Here is a 24,887-nt window from a genome sequence, read left to right on the forward strand (position 1 = left end):
ATGTGACGTTCACAAACTGAGCCGTGATTGGTTGTTATCTGAGCCCTGAACATGTGATGTCATTTTCAGTCGACAGCAAAGTGGCAAAATGCATTTTTAAAGGTATTAATTGTACATTTAAAATAATGTTGGCTATCAAATTAATTATAGACAATATATTAACTTTTTACTTCTGAAAATGGTTAGATAAGTAAAGTACTGTATCTATTTTAGGCATATTTTAGATTTGAAACATTCTTGGTTTAAATTTTTTCATCTTGTATTGACAAAGCAACAATCAGGTATTATATAATTTCTGTTACTCGACACTTCATTCGTATGTCACAGTAAGTGACATACGAACAGCAAGTCTCTCTTTCCAGGTCGGTTTATGAGGGACCCACGTACGGTGGCCACTCAGATGATTTTTTTTAAATATTAGGAGCAATCACCACGTGTTATGGGTGTAACGAGTTGGCATTCAGCGATTTCCATTCGCAGTTTTGCGTTTCAATGAGAATTTTTATTCGCAAACTGCTATGCGAAACCGTTCATGACAATTAAATTGTGTGAGCGCTTTTGTCGGTGAGTGCATTACCAGTGGCTAACCAAGCAGGCGACCGGCCCTGATGTGCCGCAATTTGAGCCGCGAATGGACCAGCTGTTGGGAGATTCTCCCAAAATTCCCGATGGCCAGCGTGCCCATTTTGGAGACTATCTACGGTCGATTGCTGTGCGTTCCACGTTAACATAATCATGGAAGTGAAAAGGGCAGTTTGTACCTCAGGCTACGTTGGTCTCAAAAGAACTCCATTAGATGTGTTTCTAATGGCAGGAAGTCGTACACAATTCTAAAAAGACTAATAAATTCCCATAAGGGACGGGAATAACCACAGAGGGATGTTCAATATTTTAGCTCAGTTCCCTTTGGAGTTTGAAGGGAAAATTTGACTGCCGAATACCCTTCATTTTCATAATAACAAAGTACACACACGCACACTGAGGAGAATGCAAATAAGGAGGAGTCACGCAGGGCAAACACAAATATCCGACTCACTGCTCAAGAACCTGCAGAGGTGACGCTCGGAAGACATTTCTGCGCTGTATGGCTACAAATTGGCCTCTGAGATGGATAGAGGAAGGAATTTTGCAGTTTCAACTGTTGAACGGTGAGTTTACAATATTTAAAAAGTATTTTATGTTAAAACTGTCTCTATGATCTGACAGTAGAACATTTTTTAATTATCTCATCACCGCTAAGGCCACAATGTATGTCTCTAATTTTATTTTAATTTAAAACACATCTCGCCTCAAAAAGAGTAGAATTTTGGATTTTTTACTTGATTGAACATTCAAAAAAACACATCAACCACAACAACCTGGTAGCATGTAAGATTTTGAAGCACTCCGCCATGAATAAGTCACGCTAGCAGTGTAGCAGCCGTGGCTAAGATTGACTTTTTTTTTTTTTTTTTTTACCGTGTATGTCCAAACAACGCGTGTCTCATGCATGATCACTTAAGTGAGGGTCGTGACGTTGGTAAGAGACTCGAGGGGCAGAGTGAGGAATGGAATGAGGCTACATTCAAATCTTGCTTGCTTACTGCAAACTTCCCTTTTAAGTGGCGAGCTCTTCTACTGTTATTGCATCAGGCTGCCTCATATTACCCAAATACCCACAATTCCAAAAGCTGCATTCATCAGAGATGGGTTACAGCAGCTGGCCTTGTATTCAACTGCTTTACATCAGCTTTGTGTTGCTATGATATCTGCACGTGTGGCTTAATACAATTACTGCAAATAAATGGGTAAATGTCACATAACAGGGAAAAAAAGTATGTTAACAAATTATTATGGAGTCACCCATGTGTCACCGGAATGTTTATCATGACACAAAAAAACACAAGATCAACTTTAACTCATTCACTGCCATTGACGGCTATAAACGTCAAAAAATTCATTTGAACTATTTCTATTAGTTCAACATTTTTTCCCACTTTTTTTTAACAAAAGCATAAAAACCTAGATTTTTTTTCTTTTATTGTACATTTAGAACAGATATAAAATTTGTGATTAATCATGAGTTAAGTAGTGAAGTAGTGAGTTAAGTCATGCGATTAATTACGATTAAAACATTTTTTTATAATGAATTGATGGCAGTGAATGAGTTAATATTGTGCAGTATCTTGACGGTAGGTGCTGCCATTTTGGTTAGCAACTTAATCTCAGACAATGTTGTCAAGCGGCCACGCGTGGAAGTCTACCAGAATGCTAATCCACATAACGTTAAGATTGTCAAAAAATATGAACACTTGAATTCATCCTCGAGACTGATTTAAGTGCATCTGTAGGTGCTGCTGTTTTGGTTAGGAACATGAACATGGATCCACAAGATTAGGCACATGAAGTAAGTTTCCACACTTTACTTCATCTTGGCTCATCAGCGACTGTGACTCTTCTTTCACACTTGCAGAGCATTTCAGACAAAAATTGTAGCTGTAAAATTCCTTTAAAAAACATGATTGCTACAAGCCACACATTTTCACAATCTAGCAGGAATATATGTGCAGATGATAAAAAAAAAAGAAAAAAAAGTGATATACAGTAGATGGCAATTATCACTTACAATAAGATCTCCCTGCCTGCTTTAGGGTTGCCATGGCGATACAGCTGGATGCTATGACCTCCGTTTGCCACGTGCAGCATCTCCCGACGCATTTTTGACTCCGGGGTCTAGATTCTCATCTCCTTCCTCTTCAATAATTCGTTAGCGTCTCATCCTCGGCGGGGGTGGCGAGGGATATCGGGCGAGGGCGGCCATATTGTAAAGTCCGCTTCGGCGACCTGTGACTCCCCGCTGAGTCACACTACACGAGCTGTAAAGGCTCATTCAATGGTTCCCGGGCGCCTTTCTCTTTATTACTACGCGCTGTGCAGGCGAGCGGCAAAACTGTTTTTTTTTTCTAACATCGGGAGGTCACGTCCGAGAGGTTGACGTACGTGGGAGTTGTTTACTTTTTCTTAGGGAAGAAGAAGAAACAAAAAAAAAATGCAGTTGAGCGGCGGCAGGGCTGTAATGATGCAGGTGCAAAAGCGTGTCAGCGCTGTCTCCCGGTGGCTAAATATTGACTGTGCTTGCGAGCGGCAGATGGGCTTTGGAAGGAGCGAGCCGGCGAGCTGGCGACATCTGGTGCTCTCCGTGCCCGGTGGACCTCATGGGCTACATGGAGCTGCCTCATTAGGAATATATACAATACGTGGGCTTCTGGAACGTTCCAGCCGCTGCCCCAAGGCCTTCGCCATCCTTCCCCTCATTTGCTGTCGGGCCAAAACGCAACAAGGCAAGGTCTCGGAAATGCATCCAGCCATACATTTTTTTATAGCCTATACGGTCGACTATACGGCAGAAAATTGCAGGAAACATATAGAACAGGGGTAGGCAACTGTTGGGCCACGAGTGGCCCTTTGATCAATTTTCTTCTGCCACCTGCACCAATTTAATTTTTTTTTTAAATTTTTAAATTATTATTATTTTTTTACAAACCCAAACACGTATTCAAAAACACTACCAAAGATTCAACACACGTTTTCCAAAAAAATGGAAAAATCCAAAATATGAAGAAATATTGGGAAAAAAAAATCTGCGATTATGCAAATCTGCAGGTGGCGAACTGCGAATATGCAGAGGTTGACTGTAGTTTTAAGTTGTAGTATCACTTATCATCACTAGATGGCAGATTTTTTTTTTTGTTACACTGGATCTTACACTGCCCTATACTACAATGTGCATAGGCTTAATAATTTGTTGCGGATTTGGAATGATATGCAAGTACATAGCACAAAAATCTTTGGGGGGGGGGGTGGTTGGACACCCAGCATATGTTGTTAATTTGTTGTTGGGTCAGTATAGTAGATCCATTAAAATGAAATATATTAAGAGCACGTACTTAAAATGCATGCACATATTTTGTCAAATTTTATTTTATTTTTTTTGTCATACATCTGGTTCCAAAGTGTGTGCTCCTATGTGGCCCCGAATAGCAACTGATGGAAAAAAATTGTGGCCTCTTTCAGCATGACCTGTCCCTGATATAGACACAAGCTTTCACACTCACATGCTCACACTTTGGACAAATTGGTCTTCAAGGAATGTGGAAGGAAGCAATTTAAACAGGAAGGCTTGACCCTGGATTTGAACCCCTAATTTTGGAAGTGTGAGGCGGATGTCCTAACTAGTAAATAAATCTTCATCCCACTTGTCGCGTTAATCCCAAAACCCACACAGGATGCATGCTGTGCTACTTTTTCACATTTACTCTATTTTGTATTGATGTGAACTTTGCCAAGTCGGCTTCAGATTGCTTCTCAATTTTAGTGATAAAAGCGTCTTGTCAAGCGAATGCCTGCAAATGGGCAACTCATCCACAGTATACAATTGAAGGTAGTGCCCATTTGCTGTTTACCGCACCATGCAGTTCGCTCAGTGATCACACCAAAGTGACAAGGGCTCGCTCTGTGCTGAGCTTCAATGAGCATTATGGGGACAAAATCACTTTTTTCCCCCCACATTTACTATATTGCTTCATTCAGTAGAAGAACGTGCACAAAATGAATTACAACAAACCTGAAATAGAATACAGAATATTACTTTTAACAATAAAAAATTAAATCATCGTGAGGATTAAAAAGAGAAATTAATGTTGTTTCCAATCAGAATTTTTTGTCATTTTGACAAAACCCCCTTTGATGCAGGAATTAACAGTATTAACACCATTTTTAATAACAAAAAAGACAGAACAACTGTTGTTTTTTTTCAAATTAATCAGGGGGCCACGCAGGTGTTGGCGTGAGCCACATCCCGACAGTTGACCATCCATGCGTATTTGATTCCCAATGTCAATCAAACAGACACGTGACAGTCTGCAAGAGCATGTGAATTTTATTTGATTTTTTAAATATGAAATAACTCCTCAGAGTCTCTGAGCCTGCAGGCTAAGCCACATTATTGTGCGTTTGTGTGTGTGTGGGGGCACTTCTTAAATGCATCTCTATTAATAAGGAAAAGAGCTTCTGTCTGTTGCAATATTGATAATTATTTATTTATTTTTGCCTTTGAGAGTTGACAACTCACTGCACTAACTCCTGGAGCACACTTGGGCGCAACACAGAGTCAATAAGGGGCTTTTTTTTTTTTTTTTCCTATTTGGGAGAATGAAGTACGCTCTGCGGGAGGTCGTCCAGTCAAGCACACAGTCACGGTAAACAGGCCTCTGCTTCACCAGAGCGTGACGTTCTTAAACTGCCAGTCGTAAAGAACCTCACAGCAAAAACAGCACAACAAAAAAAGCCAAAAAGCTTCAGACTAAAAAAAAAAACGTTGTCCTTCGACCTAAATAAAAGTAATATTTAGAAGTTTATGCAAATAAAGTTCTATTATTCCAGGATAATCTGACAATAAAGCCATTACATTGGACTGGGGGGGGGGGGGGGTCAAGTGTACAATTTTTAAACAAATAACGTCAATCTTATGGGGCTCAGGGAAGTAATATATATAAAAAATACTACTATTAAAAGGAAAAAAAGTTGCAGATTTACAAAAAAACAAAGCAAACAAAGTGGTAATTTTTCACAAATATCAATAATACAGCCAGAATTTTACAACAACATCATATCGCATATAAAGTTGCCATTTTGCAAATACAGTCAAAATTTTACAATAATACGTAACAAATAATAAAATTACTATAATAGCCTACTTGTCATTTTCTGAAAATAAAGTTTTAACATTGTAAGAGTAAAGTCCTGGTAATATAATGCAGAAGACTGATTTTAAAGGAAAGGTTGTGATTTTATGAAAATAAATACCATATCATAAAAACTCATAATTTTAGCTCAAAAAAAGAAGTAGCCATTTTTTACGGAAATTATTTGTGTAATGGTGCAAGGTAGAAAATAGTCATTATTTAACATAATCACAAAATTGAAATATTCGGAGACTATTAAATCAGGACATTAGCAGTTAAATGTGTGGTTTGTTTTTATGCAAATAACTATCACTCTACAGGATTAGAATACAGGTATTAAAAAAGTAAAGTCGGGTTACAGGAAAAAAATTAAAAATAAAAATAAAAAAATCAATCTCTGTGGAAATCCATGACATGATGCGATTGACAACTACTGCATCAAACTAATTCACTTATTTTTTTTAGGTTCACGTTTTTTGTGTGCTTGAAAGAGACAGGTGGGCCAAGCATGCAGGCTTCCGTCAGGTGGAAGCCGTTGTGCCAAGAGTTGTTGTATCATTGCATCAACTCACTCTCGCTCTTTAGTTCCCCATCATCAATTATGAAGCACGCCTTGAAATCTTAACTGCGGCGTTTGCACACTTTTTAAGATGTCAGCCGACGCTTGTTAGTTCGTTATGAAGCAGAAGAACAGAAGGTTTGATGAAACTGAAAAGGGACCTCTGGGGTGTTGCTTTGCATTATTAATGTTGTTGTGGGCTTGGCTAAATGGGCAGGTGTTCATTAGTTGGTGTTAAAAAAAACAAAAACAAAAAAAAGCGCTTAAATTATTCAATTATTTGAAGTTGTTTCCAGGGATAAAACTTACTATGTACTCTATGTACATATTCACAAGCAGCAGTGTATGTGGCAAATGCACATGATTAATACAAAGTGAGGAACAGCAGTATCTATTATAAAATATTACAGTGGTGGGAAAGTACAAACAATGCATTACTGTACTTATTAAGTAGCTGTTTTAGGTATAGAGTACGTAGAGCGAACGTAGCAAACGTTGTGACCTTGAACGAACCCAGGGTAGAAATTGATATCCGCTAACTTCGTAGACACTCCCAAACGTTCGTCAGGATAATTTGGGAAAAACAAATGAGTAAGGTGCGTTTTTTTTTTTTTACTTGTTATCATGAACTAATGTAGCATTTTTTTTTTTTGGGGGGGGGGGGGGGTGTTATTCAGCTCAAAGCATGATCAAAGCTACAGGAGCACATTGTTTTTGAGGTCAAGCCAATGCTAGCTAGCTCCTGCTTAAAAAAATATAACAACAACATGTTAGGTAATGTCACCCCCCCCCCCCCTTCTTCATTCAGTACCAGTCTGTAAGTTAATGAAAATGGTAAAAACACATTTTGAGTCCAGATTTTTCGCATTGAAATTCGCAATTTATGATAAAATTTCATTTCTACTTTTGTACTTAAAGGAGAATTAAAAAACACACTTGATATAATACTGTCAGGAAAACACTGACCAAACTAATTTAGGAAAATGATCTGTGAACAAAATTATTGCTCTCTGGTTCCATCTTCAATCCCTAATTTGATTTTTAAGAAACCACCGCACCCGAGAAAGGCCACCAATCAAATACATAAAGCATGACTGTCGATGAGAAGGTCTCAGAATCTTTCGCCGTGCACTCGAGGCACACTCATAGCCGGTCACTGTCACACCCTTGAAGGCTTACGCTAACCTGTTAGCTTGGTCTTCAGAAACTTTGCTGAAACTCATTAATTCGTTCACTTTCCGAACCGCTTGTCGTCACTGAGATTTATGTGGTAATACCTACCGCTGGAAAAAAACAAGTCCTTTTCCTTTTGCTAATAACTGGGAGCTACATTAGCAAAAAAGAAGCAAGGCACTTCAGGTAGCTGAAGTGACACGGAATTAGGAACGTTTCAGCTCTACGGGTAAGCAAGTCACCTCTTTTTTTTTTTTTTTTAAATTGTAAATTCAAATGAAATAAATAATTAAATAAAAATATTATATTTGGTGCTATAATGTTACACATGGACTTGTTCACAGTGCTAATGCTAGCTTAGTACTGCTAGTTGAACAATGTTCCCTGTGTTAATATAAAAGTCCCTATTTGTGACCTTTAAGTCCATTTCAGAGTTCTACTTAAAGAGATACTTGACTCATTGAGCCTTTTTCAGCAAGAAAAAGTTACTTTTTTTGTCCAGAATGAATTTGATAACATCATTAGTTTCATGTACAATGAATACTTTAAAAAAAAATTTTTTTACACTTTCTGTCAACTGAAGATGACATCACATGTGCTGAGGAAGTAGGGAACGACCAATCATGGCTCACTTTGCTGACCAAACCCAGAAAACAGGCGAGCCATGATTGGTCAAAATGGTAACTTTTTATTGCTGAAAATGGCTCAATGAGTCACGCATCCCTTTAAGTATAAGCATTCAATCAGTGCTGTGTTTACCAGTGGATTATCACTTTACATGAACAAATAACATGAACCGAACACCTTACAGTACAATGCCTATTAGATGTGGACATCAACAGCAGCAGGGGGCCGACGCATGAGAGTGCATGTATGTGATGTCATGTTTGAGTACAGCGATCCAGCAACAGCAGCGGAGGATATTGTGACGCTGATGTGTTTATTTATAAAGCACAAGGAGCCTAATTGGCAAACGGGTGTTGTGATTGATCCGCCATCGAGTGGCGTCTAGACGCCGGCCACGCTGAGCGATGCCGAACGGCAGTGGAGGCGACAGCGGAAGGGGAAGTCGATCCCTCCAGTGCGACGCTTCTCGCATTAACTGAGAGCAATTAAGACGTATTGAGGCCGAAGGGTCAATGGAAGCTTTGTAAGGTGGACGGCCTCCTCTTTCAACACAAACTGGAACTGTTCGATTTAATGTGGACGATTTCAAGTTATTCATAATTTGTTGGAATTTAACCACATTGTCTTAATAAACAAAAAAAATTGCTTCTTCAAATTGGACCAAGGTTATTATCGTAAACGATAGCTAACAAAATAATTAAAACTAAAACAAAAAGTTAAAGAAATAAAATAAAAAAGAGTGCTCAAACATTTTCTTTACAATATCTTCTATGCGTCTCCAATAGTGGACTATTTACATAAAAGTAACTTTAAAAAAAATATATATATATTTTATCCACAAATACTCAATTCACATAAATAAAACAAACTAAAAAATATATATATCTAAAATGAAGCATTCACAAAAATAACAAACTTGCTCTAAAAAGTAATTAACTAATTGACCAAACAAAAACAATTAAAATGAAATAAAAAGTAACTATATTATGAAAAATCCAAACCTAGCCTAACCTAACCTAACCCTGAACTGCATTAATGCTTAATAATGTCCTATCTTGGATAAATACAAAGCTTTTAAACGTCTCATAAAATATTAAAACAACCTGTCATGTAATTGTCTTCATTGCAAATAGGCAATATTATGAAATTCAGCACAAACATATGTAAAGGTTATAAATGAGCAAATTAAATATAAAATATACTAAATAAAACAAAAACAATATTATGAACAAATGCAATTTGAAAACAATAATTGACATGTTTTTTATTATTATTATTATTATTATTACTATTAGTATTATTATTACTACTAGTATTATTATTATTTTATTCCTTTATAACATGTGCTGCGTGTTTGTCATATGGACCTGAAATCTGATCAATAAATTTAAATTGAATTAAAAAAAAACATTAAAAAACACTAGCACATTAGTCAAATAATTTTTTTTAAAATAGATACATGATAGTCAATACAATAATAAAATTAGATTAGATAAGATAAATAAAGTTCTAATTCATTAAAAAAATGATTTTAAAGTTAGTATGGCTATTAAAAAAAATATTTACTAGAGGTGAATATACTGTATAAACAATTATCTAACTTGTTTCAACTTAAAAAAAAAAAATTTATTCGAAATAAATATTTTAGAGTAAGTACAACAAAGATTCTGTTTCCCCGTAAAACAGTGACCTTTCCACACCTCGTGCACGGTCCAGGTGGTCTCCAGCAGAATGGAAAGATGCACATAAATCCTGCTGGTCTTGGTGACAGTATTCTTGCTAACATACGGAAAGACGACTGGGCTGAAGCGGTGAGGACGTGCCTTCTGGCCTCAGGTTTGAAATTCAATTAGTCATGGCCTGGGGTAAACTGCTTGCTGGAAGCAGCGCACGGACGGGGTGAGGTGTGCGCTTTAATGGATCTGAAATATGATTTTAGGCCTGGCTGGGCTCCTCGGAGATGGGTCACTGTTACCTCTAACCGCATTAGATGAGGTAATCAGCGCAGAATGTGTTACCTCGCTCTGCAAGTGCATCCAAAAAAAAAAAAAAAAAGAGTCTCACTCGCAGGCATAAATCAGACACAAGATGTCACTTCCTGTGCTTCCTTTCTACAAAGCAAAAGCATCAAGCAGGGTCACGCGTAGGACCATGAACATTTCTTTAATCAAGCGAATAAATGTCAAAGGAAGATCTCGATTTATTTACAGCGCTGTCCGACTAACCATGCTTCACGTAGCTGGGGTTCAAAGTCAAATCTTCGCACAGTCCTTTTACACAACTTCACATTTTCAAGGTTTAAAGCTCCAGAATGTAATTTTGAAAGGCTATCTGATCCAAGATGCTGAAATTGCCTCGGGAGCAAGGGTCAAGGGAGTATATTTCTGGTTTGAACACTTTTTTTTATTTCCTAAGCACAGTATTCATGTTCAAAATGTCCATAATGTCACATTGGCTTGAAATAATGTTAAATACTGTACAGGTATAAAACGTCTTTTTTTATGTTGAGTACTAAAATGGAATTAAACTGTGAGGCTTTAATGTATTTTATCCTCTGTGATGCTTGACTGTTTGATGTTCTGATAAAATTAATACATTCAAAAAAAGTAGTAGTAGTAGTAGTAGTAGTAGTAGTAGTAGTAGTAGTAGTACTTGTAGTAGTAGTAGTAGTAGTAGTAGTGCTTGTTGTAGTTTAAGGAGTAGTACTAGTGGTAGTCGTAGTAGGAGGAGGAGTGCTTGCAGCAGTAGTAGTAGGCATACTAGTAATACTTGTAGTAGTAATTGTAGTAGTAGTAGTAGTAGTAGTGCTTGTTGTAGTTTTAGGAGTAGTACTAGTGGTAGTTGGAGGAGGAAGAGTAGTGCTTGTAGCAGTAGTAGTAGTACTAGTATTAGTACTTGTAGTACTACTAGTAGTAGTAGCAATAGTAGTAGTACTTGTTATAGTAGTAGTTGTTATAGTAGTAGTAGTAGTAGTTGAAATCAAGTCACTTCCTATTGAAATCTGGTCAATTTTCGCTGGCCGAATATTCGCTGCATTACTAGAAATCAGGCCACTTCCTGTTGAAATCAGGTCACTTAATTAATTAATTAATTAATTAATTAATTAAAAATCGATTTAATTATGTTCTCGCATTTTTCAAGATTATCAGTCAAGCTTTTTAATTTTGCTTAGCCCTGGCGCTAATCTATTGCTAAAGCTAACAGATCCACAAACCTGAACACAAAGCGCTCCAATAGTTTCTTCCTTATAATGTCGCATGAATGTGTACAGTTTGGCCTCTTTCCCGCGGATAACTCTCCACCCTCCCCCGACCGGCAAATCGTCAGACACCTGTTATTAATTCTCCTGTGTTTAATCAGAGACGCGGGCAGCGGCGAAGATGACGGATGCGTTGCCATGTGAGACAAATGGCCTGAAATTCATCCTCGACTACAAGAATTTGTGCTCACATCCACGAATTGTTCTCATGTGGGAGATCGGATGCAGCGTGGAATTCTATGAGTTACGTTCCGCGAGGAGACATATTGCCATTGTGAGGCAGTGTGGCATTTTTCCCTTCAAAAAAATACTATCATGAGACTAATACACGTATCTCATTATGCATAGGTGAAGTTCTTTTTTTAGGACATTTAAAGCTTCCCTTTGCATATAAATTGCCTCCTTTATAATCCCCATTTTTTTCCACCGAAATGTCACTGTCTCCCATATGAATACAATAAGAGGTGCTAACATTTTTACACTCTGTACTGCACTGCGACATTTCCTCATACAGTTGTGATTGCGTGATTAGGGTTGATGTTAGATTAACGAAAACAAATACGATCCACAGCAAAACTATTGAAACGACGAAGCCATTTTTCTGCGGCTGCGGAGCGCCATCCCTGTGTATTGGTTTGGTGATTGATAATAAAGCAAAAACAAGCATGTTACAGTAAAAACTGTTCATGTTGGAGTTTAAGAAAACGCAACACAGATGTGTGAAACAGTCTCAAATGACGAAAAATTAGTTGAGTGGTTCACAGCAAAGCAAACTTATTTTTCAGTTTATACGGTCTAAGTTAGTGTTTGGCAAGACAAATGCAACACAGATGTGAAGCCGGTCCCACAAACAGTGCTTCTGTGACTAAAGAGAACCAAGAAGCAAAACCTTCACTGCTATAATGCTGAACACAAACGTACTAGCCGGCCACAGGCGAGTTGGCGAAAAATTCAATAAATAATTTTCTAAGGTTGACATAGTGTTGCATCATGAAAAAAGAGAGGCAGTCATCTATTAAGTACTTCACACGACCCTTGTGGAGCATTTTCATCCTGCACGTCTCATGTGCCTTTTAAAAAGGGATGCTGTGGTGGTCTAAAAAGCATGTCTGACTTGGGCTGATTAAGTGGAATTTTTCATAAAACTCTTGACTGCCCTTCAAGTCGTGCATATGCCAATTTTTCGTTTTTTTAAACTGTAAAAAAAAAAAAATTGTAATCAATCAAGACGTTCGTGAGAATTCCTTTATGGTGCTGTTGATGAAAAGGTTTCAGTGTGTCACTGCACCGCCAACCCCACCCACACTCAAGAGTCGACAAAAGGTTTTTTGGTGCATAATTGCCGCAACTGGCAAATATTGCCCTATTTTTCTTCTTCTTCATAGTTTTGTTCCAGAATAACGTAGAGCGAATCCTGTATCCCACTGAGGGGCAAACATTTGCAACCCCAGTGAATGTTGATTTCACGTCAGGTTCAAAACGTCTTTGCAACAAGAAAAGCTGTTAAAATATTAGGTGAACGTTTAGCTAATGTTTTGACCTTGAACGAACACTCGTTTGCTAGCCTTGCAAATGTTCGCCCCTCAGTGAGATACGGGCTTAATGTAGTTAGTTTTAATTATATTACAACTTTATTCTGGTTGGTTGTATTATTTGTTGCAATATTTAATATTTTTTTTGTGTGTAAAATCATGACTCATACTTGTAAGATTCTGACTTTTGCTTATAGTTTATAGTTTTATTTTTAATAAAAATTGCATTTTCTCAAAATGCTGACTTTATTTTCCTAAAAATTATAATTTTGTCACGGATCATATTCACTTTTTTTCTAATCATACAATTTTGTTGTTGCAAAAATGTGACTGTTTTCTTACAAATTAATAATTAACTTCATATGTATTTATATTAGTGCTGTCAAAGTTAAAACGTTAACTATATAATTGATCACAAAAAATGATCGCATTAATCATGTATTAACACAGATTAATCACACTATTAATTTTGACCGCAGATGATCCTTCAGCTGACAGCGGATGGTTACGTTAAAGGTAGCACAGGTTGTGTTTGAGTAAAAAACGTAACTACACGCTTTTAAGTAAAGCGTTTGTTTTCGTATGACATTCAGAACATTTGTTCATGTCAAACTATTGGGGTCATTTCTTTCCCCATTTCAAATTATGCAAGTAATTAAATGATTAGAAAAAGAGGAGGATGAGCGTGTGCAGTGGGTCAAAAAATGTTGAACACGTCCTCATAACATTAAAAGTCGAATTTCGAAAGAATTAACACATAACAGGAGCTCTTTACATTTGGTGGCCAAAAAATGTTGATTAAAAATCCTTTTTAATTAAGTGATTAATCAAAATTCTAAGATGTGATTAATCTGGTTAAAAAAAAATATCGTTTGACAGCTCTAATTTATATTATTAATTTTAACAGTACGTAATATTAACTAATATTTAATGTTGTATGCTACTATAATGGTGTATCAATAAAATATACTTTTCTTTCATTGGATGTCATTGACTTCCTTGATTGGCTAGAAGAAATCACATTTCTACTGCCTTATAGTCATAGAAAGGAGCTTGACTTTTCTTTCACTTGACTGTTGGCTGGGGACGTTATTTTCACCAATTCCATCAAAGTGCGTGTGCGCGTGTTTGCTTGATCACCGTAGGAGGAGAAGCCCGCAGCAGAGCAAAAGGAACAATCAATGCCACCGGGCCATAAACAAATAATTAGTTTATTACAGAGAAGCGCTGTTGGGAGAATCGATGGCTAATGGCTCGCGTCAAGAATGGAAAACAGAAGCGGTGTGCGATCGTAACCATGTCATGTGGAATGGTCAAGCAATCTAATGACATCCAATGTAAAATGTGGCAAAGATTGCAACTTTACAATGATAACGTAATTCAAATGCTTTTTGTACGGAGGTATTCATAGAGTATTATTATAGTATTTTAATTTTGATGAATACAACATTTTTTGCCATTAATAAAAGTTTCATTTCAATGTGGTAAGAAGAGTTTTGGGTCACAAAGCAAAAAAAAAAAAAAAAAAAAAGACCATGTGAAAGCTGAAAAAACTTGCATGATGTATTTCGTATATTCTTTAAATGTAATTCCATTTTCATACACTTTGGGGCGCCCTGTTGTAAACCACAAAAAATGATATAAGTCAATTAATGGATAAAACGTGAATCTTATCATATCATATTTGTAGATTTGATGATTGAAAACAGGAATCGGAAGTCAGATGGGAGGAAACAAAGCAGACGGTAGAAGATGGAAGGGCAGACGGGTGACAAACAAGCCAAAAGTTGCGATGACACACATAACACACAGCAGCGGCTGATGTGTCATGTCGCCGCCCCATGAAAATTTCACACGGGGCCCAGGATGGAATAATCAAGCGAAACGTGTCAGTAAGGGGGTGAGGATGATGGGCATCTTCCCATTGCACGAACATCCCGCAGCAACAAGAGTGTCTCGGCTCGCTTTCACATTCAACAATAGTGCGCCAAATTACTTTTGAGGCCGCTTTGTGCGGGGTAAATAACATTTTCTAATCTCATTTTTTGTTGGTGTTAGATAAAAAATTACGGCAGAAGCTGTTGAAAATCATTCATTCATAAGCTTAATTTGAAAGTTATTAGAAGAATTTATTGGGATTCTATTCTATGCTCTAGCATAAAAAAACAATATATAACAACCCTAACAATATAATATATAACAACAATAATATGTCTTTGGGACACTTACAACATGTAAAATAGAACATATTTATACGTTTTTGGGAGCAAATAAGTTGATACATTCACTTTGGATGAACTTAATTCAATAGTGTGTGTCTGCTTGAAGCAATTTTATAAAGTTGGTAAACAATTCTCTGTTTAATCTTAAATTGATCCAACAATTATTATTTTTTAGAGTGTACCACACTTTGAGAATCACTGCCCTAGGAGGAGTTCACAGCTGCTTCAAACCAAAATGTCTGACTTTCTGTTCAGTTTCTGGCACGGTCCTTCAACCTTTCATGTGTGCTCTTACAACTGACCAATTAGTGTCGCTCAGCGAAACAGGCCTCGGAGGATGATTAAAAAAAATACATATATACAACTTTCCAAGGAGCACTTTGGTGAATTTGAAGCATTAGAGCACCCTAAAAAGCTGATTAAATCTATCCGTCTTCACACAAAAAAACAACTACATGCATCGACACTCTTGCACACATTACTTCACCATGAGGTTAATGTCACATCACGGCCATCTTACTCTTTTTGCAAAGATTGCTTCAAAGTAACTCAAGACGTTCATTGCACCTCGACTGCATGCAAGCCAAATGAAAACAACACGAATCCCCACAAAATGTCCTCCAACGAGTCGAGTGTATCCTGGGGGAGGCAACAATAGCCTTGATCTAACAAACAGATGAAAGTAAAGCAAGCTCCCTCCTCAAATGTTCTTGTCGGCGCACGGGGACGCCTTTTTGCATATCTATCATGCAGTTCCTCGGCGAAACAAACCTTGTGGAACTCACCCGCAACCTGTTTTATCATTTTCTCTTGTTTTTCTTTTTATTTATCCCCCAAATCAGCATCTCATTGTCATTTCAAAGGCCCTTGCCGACAACAGCATGAAACAATCGTATATATATATATATATATATATATATATATAGCAACAATGTGGAAGTTTACCAATGCACGGTGGCCTACATCGCCGTGTTGGTGTAGGAACATTTCGAGCTGTGTGATTGCGTTAATGCTTAACCACGGGAGGATGTTGTTGTTGATGTACAAGAAAATACACTTACCTGTTGGGACATGATGGAGTGGCCGTGCGTGCAAAGAGAAAAGAGCGAGAGAGGGAATTAGGCATCAGGATCACTCGCATACTTTGAACATTTATTAGTGCGCAAAAGTAAATTATCGCTTCAAGGGCGACAAGTGTTTCATGATCAGGTTACTATAGGTGAAAAACATTGTAATAAAGTGTCCAAATAACAAAATGCACTACAATAAAGTTAAATGTGGCTAATATGTAGTAAGAGGGGAAGGCTGTGAGATGTTTAAAGAGTTTAAAAATAAATAAATCAACATTTGGCCAATTTTAAATATTTTCTACCCTTGTTTTTTTTTTCTTCCCCTAGTTACCCTGTAAAAAAAAAAAACTGAATATAACAGAATTTTATTTTTTATTTTACTGTATTTTTTCTGTATTCTAAAAATATAATTTAATTTACAAAAATAAATTCAGATTTTACATTTCAAATGTAAAATAACATGAAATCACTGCAACTGTAAAAACACAATGTTTCTGTTCTTTTACAAAAAACTAAATTAGAAATACTTATATTGATTGTTATATGTGATATGATGATATCTAATTAGATATACACTGTAAAAAATAATAATAAAAATAAAGTAATTTTCAGTTATTTTACAGTATTTTTCTGACACCCCAGCTACCAGAAAATTACCGTTTTTTTTAAAAAAGATTTTTTTGTTTTTTTACAGTGTAGTTTCGTAATTTCATTTGTTTTTAAGATAATTTTTCAATTAATGATGATTTCCTAACATATATAGCATGAAGATGTAGAATTATGTTGTGTTTAATGTAATGTGTATTTAGTTAAAGTTTTAAATATCGTCACCCTCTTAAAATAATTGCCTACGTCTTTTTTTTCCTTCTTTTTTTGTTGCAAAAATGATTATTTTGCCTAAATTATCTCCCCATGATGCAAATGGATACATTTTTTGTGTTTCCTGAAAAATCTGGAAAAAATGCTTAGGCAAGATTATTTTAAGAAGGCCTCGATATAATACTTTAAATTTCAATCCTTTGTTATAGTTCTTACAATTTATGATTCTTCTTATTTTAATTAAACAACTAACTTAATTGAACAATATAGCATTTCGACTATTCTGGCTGAAATATATATAGATATATATTTTCAATAAATCATTTTGCAAAAAAAAAAAAAAAACAGGTCGTGCACACTTAAAAATGAGAAAAAACAAGCCAGCACAGCATAGTTATGCTCTGAAACAAACACCATACAACAATATTCTTACAGTATTGAAGCAACACTAAATTGTGAGAGGTCCAGTTTGAAGCCAGATATGATCATAATAAATTAGTGTTTCTCTCAAATAATCGTAGAAATTGCACTGCAAGTCAGTGTTGCGCGAATAGCTAACCTAAAAAAAAATAAAATAAATGTATGGAAAAACGTGTTGCTAGATATAAGGATGTGCCTTACAACATGTTCATTAGCATTAAAGTGAAGGTGAACTATAGACAGCGCGTGTGCGTGTGGCAACAGAGTGACGTGAGCATCGGGTGTCTTGATGAAGAGAACTTAACCTTGCTCTCGTTCAAAGAGATGAACCCCGAGGGCCGCCATCATCTCAAAACAAACCTTCCTCCAAAAAGCACATTTTTCTGCTAATGAATGCAACCCGCTGCCCCTGTGTCAGTCTATGGGGGCCCGCCCTTAGCCCCTGGCCCCCTCTGAGGGGCCCGCCCACCCGTTTGCGTCTTTGGAGGTTGGGGGTCGCCTGGCCTCACCCTGCCTGGGGGGCGAGACACGGCCCAATCAATGCGGGAAGTGTTGAGGGCGTGTTGGAAGCGGCGGGCCGAGGTGAGAGAGAAAACAAACAGTTGAAGAGTCGACGTTCAGTTTGTCAGTTTGCTCACAGAAAAAGAAGAAGACAAAGAGATGAATGTAGGCCATTGTTTTGGCTTTCATCGAGCTGTCCTACTTTGTCTCTGCTGTCTTTGTGTTGCTGCCGTGCTTCGTTCTGCCGCCGTTTCAATTAATTATACGGCGAGCGCTAAATAAAACATCAGGGAATTATATTTGATTGAATTAAGCGTTAACCTCGCTAATTCATCTACGGCTAACAGGGCCCGTGCTCAAAATGATGGAATGGGCGGACACATCATAAGACATTTGTATTGGATTATTTGTCATCCTATTGATTTTTATTGCACATTATAAATAAATGGCAATATGAGCCATTAATCTTCCTTTTTTTTTTGTTCCTTCACACTGGAGTATTTCAGCTCAGTTGATTTCTATTGTGCAAGGTGACGGTTATCATAAGCAACTGGAGAAAGGATCGCATGGATCATCGGACATGAGTGACTTCAACATTGTGACTTTTTTAAACTTTGTATTATTACACATTATCTCCAATCCTTCTCTCGATTTCTATTGTGCAAGAAGGCAGGTATCATAAATAACCGGGGACATAAAGTGATCACTTTAATGAAATAAATCTATCATCTACAGTATGAGGATTATTAATGTGTTTTGTTCATTTCTATTGTGCAAATTGGATCATAAATCATATGATATGAACATTGAGTGTTCCATGGAATTGTTTTTAATTTGATATTGAGCCAGCCTGTTTATTTCTATTGTGCAACGTGACAGTTACAATTAATAATAGGGATACAGTATTCTATTACAACATTTTTCAGACTGATACTGGTACGAGTGCTCAACTCTTGAGTGGTCAATGATATGATATCAAGTACTGATAAAAGTAGTGCTTTTGATACATGAAAACTAAAAAAAGAATAGCATCTTTCTTTTTAATGGAATTTTTTTATTCTTCTGATTTGTAATTTCTTGTTCCTGATGGCAAAATGGCCACAAGTATTGTCAAAATTGGCTTTCCCGCATAGATTTCATAACTCTTGTAAGAAACTTATTGCATGTCTGCGATATGCATATTGCATGGACCAATATTGCAATATCAATATTATTTTTATATATATTGTGCAGCCCATGTGGCAACTATCATGAATAACTGGTGAGAGAAGCAATCCCAATCATACTGTATGGAGACAATATCGACAAAATTATACAATTGATAATTACAAATGTTTTGCAGCTCATCAGGCTTCCCAGCTGGTCCTAATAAACAGGCGTCTCATTGCTGCACACATCCCCCGTGCATCACGCGGGGTGCTATCTACCAAATCCATTCCCCCTCCGCAGCCCTTAATAGAAAACAATTCCATTCAATCAAACTCCAAATATGTGACGCACGAAAACAATATGTCGAGTGTGGTGGCCTGCTGGCTGAGGGCGACTCAATTGATATCGGTGCTGGTCGAAGAAAACAAAATGCTTCGTCGCAGCCCACTTATTCTGTGATTGATAAAAACAAATATTTGTTTAACTTGCAAGTTGAATTTTTGTGTTTGTTGACGTGTCCATGTGCCCCGCACACCAAGTCGAGAGTATGAAATGCTGCCCCCACAAGTTCCGGAGCTGCTTTGCTCCATCCGGCACAGGTTTTTTGTAATATATGCAGAGTTCAATGAAATGCCAACATTTTCAAGTTCACAGGTCATGGGTCTTTCCAACATGTCACTCAACATGCCAGGCTCCACCTTTTAAGGCTACACACATTCAAAATCACAGATACTATAGTGTAGAATGTGAGGATGGTGACCTCAAGCGGACAAAGTTAGGTATTAGGTATGTCAATTTTTTACCTGGGGGTATGAACCTTCGATCCCGAGTAAAATTTGGCGGGTTGACACCTCCTCTATCTCCAGAATCATAAGTCCTACCGGGGTGATACACACGTCCCCGGACTTGCATGGATCGATTGCCCTGACGGGGAGCTTTCCAACGGTGTGTGGCCCGTTGCTGTACGATCTACCGCTCCAGAGATAGAAGGGGCAACTGTGACATTTTTACCCGGGGTAGGAACCGTCGATCCCGGGTTAAGAGTTGGGGATTTCCCGGGGCCGTATCTCTGGAACCCTAAGTCCTACCGGGGAGATGCACACATTTGCGAACTCAGCACGACGAGTCCTAGCGGATTCATGGAGGGTCTCGGCCCCGGGCACATGCCAAATTTCATGCCCAGGAATGCTCCAGCGTCCCCAGCACCTCACATGCATATTGTCGCTCCAAACACTTATGTCCATTTGTGTCATTTTTTTTTTTTTTTACATTTTTTTGTTTTGGGAATGTACATAAGTGTTTTTACACAGCATTACATAGCGTATTTTGAAATGCTATCAAGTATAAAATATTAAAAACATATATCTAAGTGATCAAATAAATATAAGGTTGCTACTTTTTCGATTTTTGTTTTTCGTGCAGGGGTTCCGAAACGTAAACACCTATGACTCATGTGAGACTACTGTGCTATTATTATTGATCCTTGATATATTTTGGCATACCACATCTCTTTTAAATCACGAAGAAAACAAGTATAATATAGCTCCTTTAAAAAGGTTTAGACGAAATAAGAAACGTGACTTCAATCAGCGGACCGCTGCAGCTGCCAGTAATGCCAAATTATCCCTTCATGCGCTAATTAAAGTCAGAATGCATCCATCCATCTATAATTAACTTCAATTAACGGACGTTTACATTACGTATTTAATTTTTATACACGCTGTAATGGATTTTCCATGTTTACACAAATAGATCAGAGCGGACTGAAAATACTATTTGCGCACGCTTATTAATGTTTGCTGGGTTTGGATGGTGTCGCATTGGAAAATACACAATGCGCACAGTGATCATAAGTGTGTGTACATTACATTATTATTAAGTTATGCCACGCAGCAAGTGTCCTCCTGCAGTGGAGACATTTGCATAATAGCCCCGGTTGTGATGTATTCATAACGGAAGGATGTGACTGGTGTTGATGTATGACACGATAAATGCATTAAGGCCCATGTTCCCTGTGATGCTCAGCTCCTCTGATAACATTACTCCACTGCAATATATTTATAATGCATACCGATATAGACCTTTTTTTTTTCTTTTCTTTTTTTTTTTTACAACCGTACCTACATGACTCCTCACATAATATTCAAAGAAAATCCTCAAACACATTTCCCGGGGTCAAGATTAAGCAATATGAATGGTATTTGACATTATATTTCATGTGAATGTAAAGGCTTTAAACCAAATAACGAATCTATTTACAAATTCACATTTTGATCAGCACAAATTCTCCAGCCCTGAAAATCTCGCATATTTGCAGGTTTTGAGCTATTACTTTTAGGCATTAGGTTGCCACATACACCCTCTCTAAACAGGAAAGTAGTACAGTACTTACTGTACTAGGGAGAGTATGTAGAGTCAACTATTATGTATTTATTTACCAGATTTGAATCTCAAGGTTTCTAATTTTTTGCCTGATGTTTTTTTTTCCCTGCCCTATTGTGGTTCGATTAGGGGATGTCGTTGATATTTGTCAACTGAGGGCATGTGAAGCCCTTTGAGACTTTTGTATGATTAGGACTATATAAATAAACTTGACTTGACTATTTATTTATTTAATCAAATCATGTATAAACCAAAAAGATTAGCGTGAGCTAAAAACTTTAGCTACTAAAAGCAGCATTTTCTTGATTGCTCAAGGAAGTTGCCTTTGCGGTGGCCATGTGTCTGCTGAATATGCCACATGTACAAGTCTGCTACATTAATTAACACGAGTTGTTCTGGACTGCTCGGTGAAGAAGTGCGACCTCCACCTATGAAAATACAATGGTAGTTTGTATTTATGGGCAGCCCGCTTTGCTCTTCAGGCTCTGGGCTTCATGAGAACCAGTAGAGGCTTGCCTAGCAACACGCTAGCTATACGTCCTAGCTCGGAAAGATGTACTCGGTATTAACACATTTGCGATAGACAGCATCCACCAAACGTTTAAAAAAAAACGTTGACTATAGACTTTTCTCTTACTTAGAAGTAGTTGACGAAATAACACTGGAGTATCAAGGGGTAGGAGAAATGTCCCCATAAAGGAATCGGGATACACGTGACACATGTTGAGTGCTTTCTCATGTATCCGCGATAACATGACTCATCTCCTTGTGGGTCTTCAGACAGTTAAAAGGTAGAAGTGGGGCGGACAGTTTGGGAATTATGCCGAACCATCAGACACCATGTTATAAATCATACAAAAACAATTGGAATTGACAGGGTTGAATATCACACAGCCTGAGAAGAATCAGATTATTAGAGGAATCAGATTACTACAGCAGTATCATATTATTACTTAGGGTTATAATTACAATACCTCATAGGTAGATCGATCGACAATACCTCATAGATTAATAGATTGACAATACCTCATAGATCGCTAGCTAGCTAGCTAGCTAGATAGAACAATCTTCCATATCATTGCTGACGCGTAGCACACAAGTATGCAAACATCATCAGGCGTTACATTAGTAGGGTGTCATATCTCGCCAAGAGACGGAACACCATCCGATCAGGATCAATTGCACTTAGAGAAAAAAGTAAGTAATAAACATAATCATGCGTTTTGCTGCTGTTTGAATTAGCGGCCGCGCGATGCCAGCGCACACCCGAGCAGAACGTCCTCCCAATTAGCACAAAACCGCAGTCAGCTGCTTTCAATCTCTTTAATAGGAAGAGCCGGAACATTGTCCTCCTGTGCCGCTGCTTTTGCTGTGCATCACTGAGCACCGACCATTCAACACTCCGTCTCGTGTCACACTCATTAAAATAGAAATTGCTTTCTGATTGCCACCTGCAATCGGACCGGCAGATAATGGGAAGGAAGGAAGAGGATGAGTTAGCTATGAACAACTGCGCTCGCTCAAGGATCATCTTAAATAATACTTATTAACGGCGAGGAAACATTACAGGTGTTCGTACTCGTTGCACATATGGGGTAACACCCACACACACTACTCCGTAAATAACTACAGTGCTGATCAGCCTCTGGCTCGCGGAGGTCCTGGCTATGGGGTGGGACATGCTTTTCAAGTAGCGCGGGGCTAATTTTTGATCTTGCACCTTCCTAAAAAGAACATAAATAGACAGCCTTTTCCCCAACTGGAGAAAAACAGGTAGTAACCACAAGAACCTCAGATCACGTATTTGTTGCTAACCAAAACCTACCACAGCAAGTATATAATATCTCCCAAAAAATTAAGTGCACGATTATTTCCACGCTCATTGACATGAACGGTTATATACATTCCCCAAAGTAGGAACTCTGACTTCCAATCCAGCAGCATTCCAATCCAAATTTCCTGCACTTTTTTGGAGTGCAATCATAAATCATAGTGTTTACATCAGTTGTAGGAGTCACTTTGGAAACATTAGATGTTGCCGTGTGAAAGGTTCATAACGCTGCCTGGTGGTGTTAACTATCGAGAAGATTCACAATGGGGCTGGGTAAGCCACGTAGGGTTGTTAAATCCTGAGGCACATTTGTGGAGTTTAAAGGAGAACATTGTAAATAAGAGATTAACTACTGATTAACATTAACTCAAAGGGTGTTAACTTAGATCAGCCACAACTGGAGCTGCTAAGGAGCTGCTAAAAGTTTACAAAATGGATTCCCCCCCCCCCCCCCCCCAGTCTGTTGCCAAATGTGGATTTTTCAGCAACTTTTTTAATCCACTGATCATCTGTAACTTTCTAAATTTGTAAATGTCATTATAATTGAATACATACTGTTGAACTCAAGAATTGTATGAATGCCTTCAGTTGCAACTTTAAGTACCGGTATTGTGAGCACTGAGCAGAAAAAAAAGGTTAGGAAAGGCTAAAAATGCTCGAGAAATGCTCAATGCTTCAAACATGTACCCTGAGGTCTTGCTATTCTATGCTATTTTATGTTTTGCCTATCAATAACTAAGCAATAAAACTAATATGTGTGAAGCTAGTCTTGATTTTTCAAAATATTTGTAACAGCTCGGCACACGACATCATCTCAGCTGCCACCGTGTCACTTTGCATTGGACTTGACAAAACGTTTAAATATTCATATTAGCCACAACAGCCAAGACCGATCCGGTTATCCGGTGATGATTCAGTGCTCTTAAGACTGTTTGTCAATGCTACGCTTTGTCACACACACACACATGCAAACAAGATTCCTTCTTGGTGGGAGCATACACACGCTGAGAGATTCCGCAGCCCTACCCAACCCTCTTTCCCACCTCCCACACAGCCATGGCGGATTCTGTTATATTAAAGACTGATTGATTTCAATATCCCACCAGGCTGAGAGGTTGACATTTATATAGAATTAAACAGAAGCGAGACTTTCAATTAATTCACAGACAAGCTCGACTTCATCACATACTCGTCAATGAGAAAAGAAGATTTGGATCATACAAAGGGAACAATACATCTTCCCAATAACCTCAAATGTAAAAAAAAGTACTAGTAGTATTATTGACTACTCAAGAGTTGAGTACTGAAAGATATTATAACATTTTTAATACCTAATTTCATATATCAACTATTGTTACACATTATGAACATTCTAATTCTTTATATTAACCTTGTCGAAATATTTTGTGTCCTGTGCAGAGCAGATGGTGTTGATTTCGGTATAATCTGACCTTAAACTGGGTCATACTATTTAGTCTAAAAAGTTCCTTCTCAGCGCTTTGTGCGAAAACACATTTCGGTCTTGAAAACAAAATTTGCTTTGAAATAACACACACACACACACACACACACTCTTTACTTTCTTCATCAGTCACGGCCACCGTAAATTTGGTTCAACTT

General features: G+C 37.7%; 1 protein-coding gene across 7 annotated transcripts in view; it reads right to left on the reverse strand.

Annotated features, from left to right (window-relative positions):
• Positions 1–24,887, reverse strand: part of chst8 (carbohydrate (N-acetylgalactosamine 4-0) sulfotransferase 8) — a 146,120-nt gene that overhangs the window by 40,635 nt on the left and 80,598 nt on the right. The gene's annotated exons all lie outside the window — the stretch shown is intronic.

This window comes from Vanacampus margaritifer, chromosome 4 (genome assembly GCF_051991255.1).
Source record: "Vanacampus margaritifer isolate UIUO_Vmar chromosome 4, RoL_Vmar_1.0, whole genome shotgun sequence".
In the NCBI taxonomy this organism is placed as follows: Eukaryota; Metazoa; Chordata; class Actinopteri; order Syngnathiformes; family Syngnathidae; genus Vanacampus; species Vanacampus margaritifer.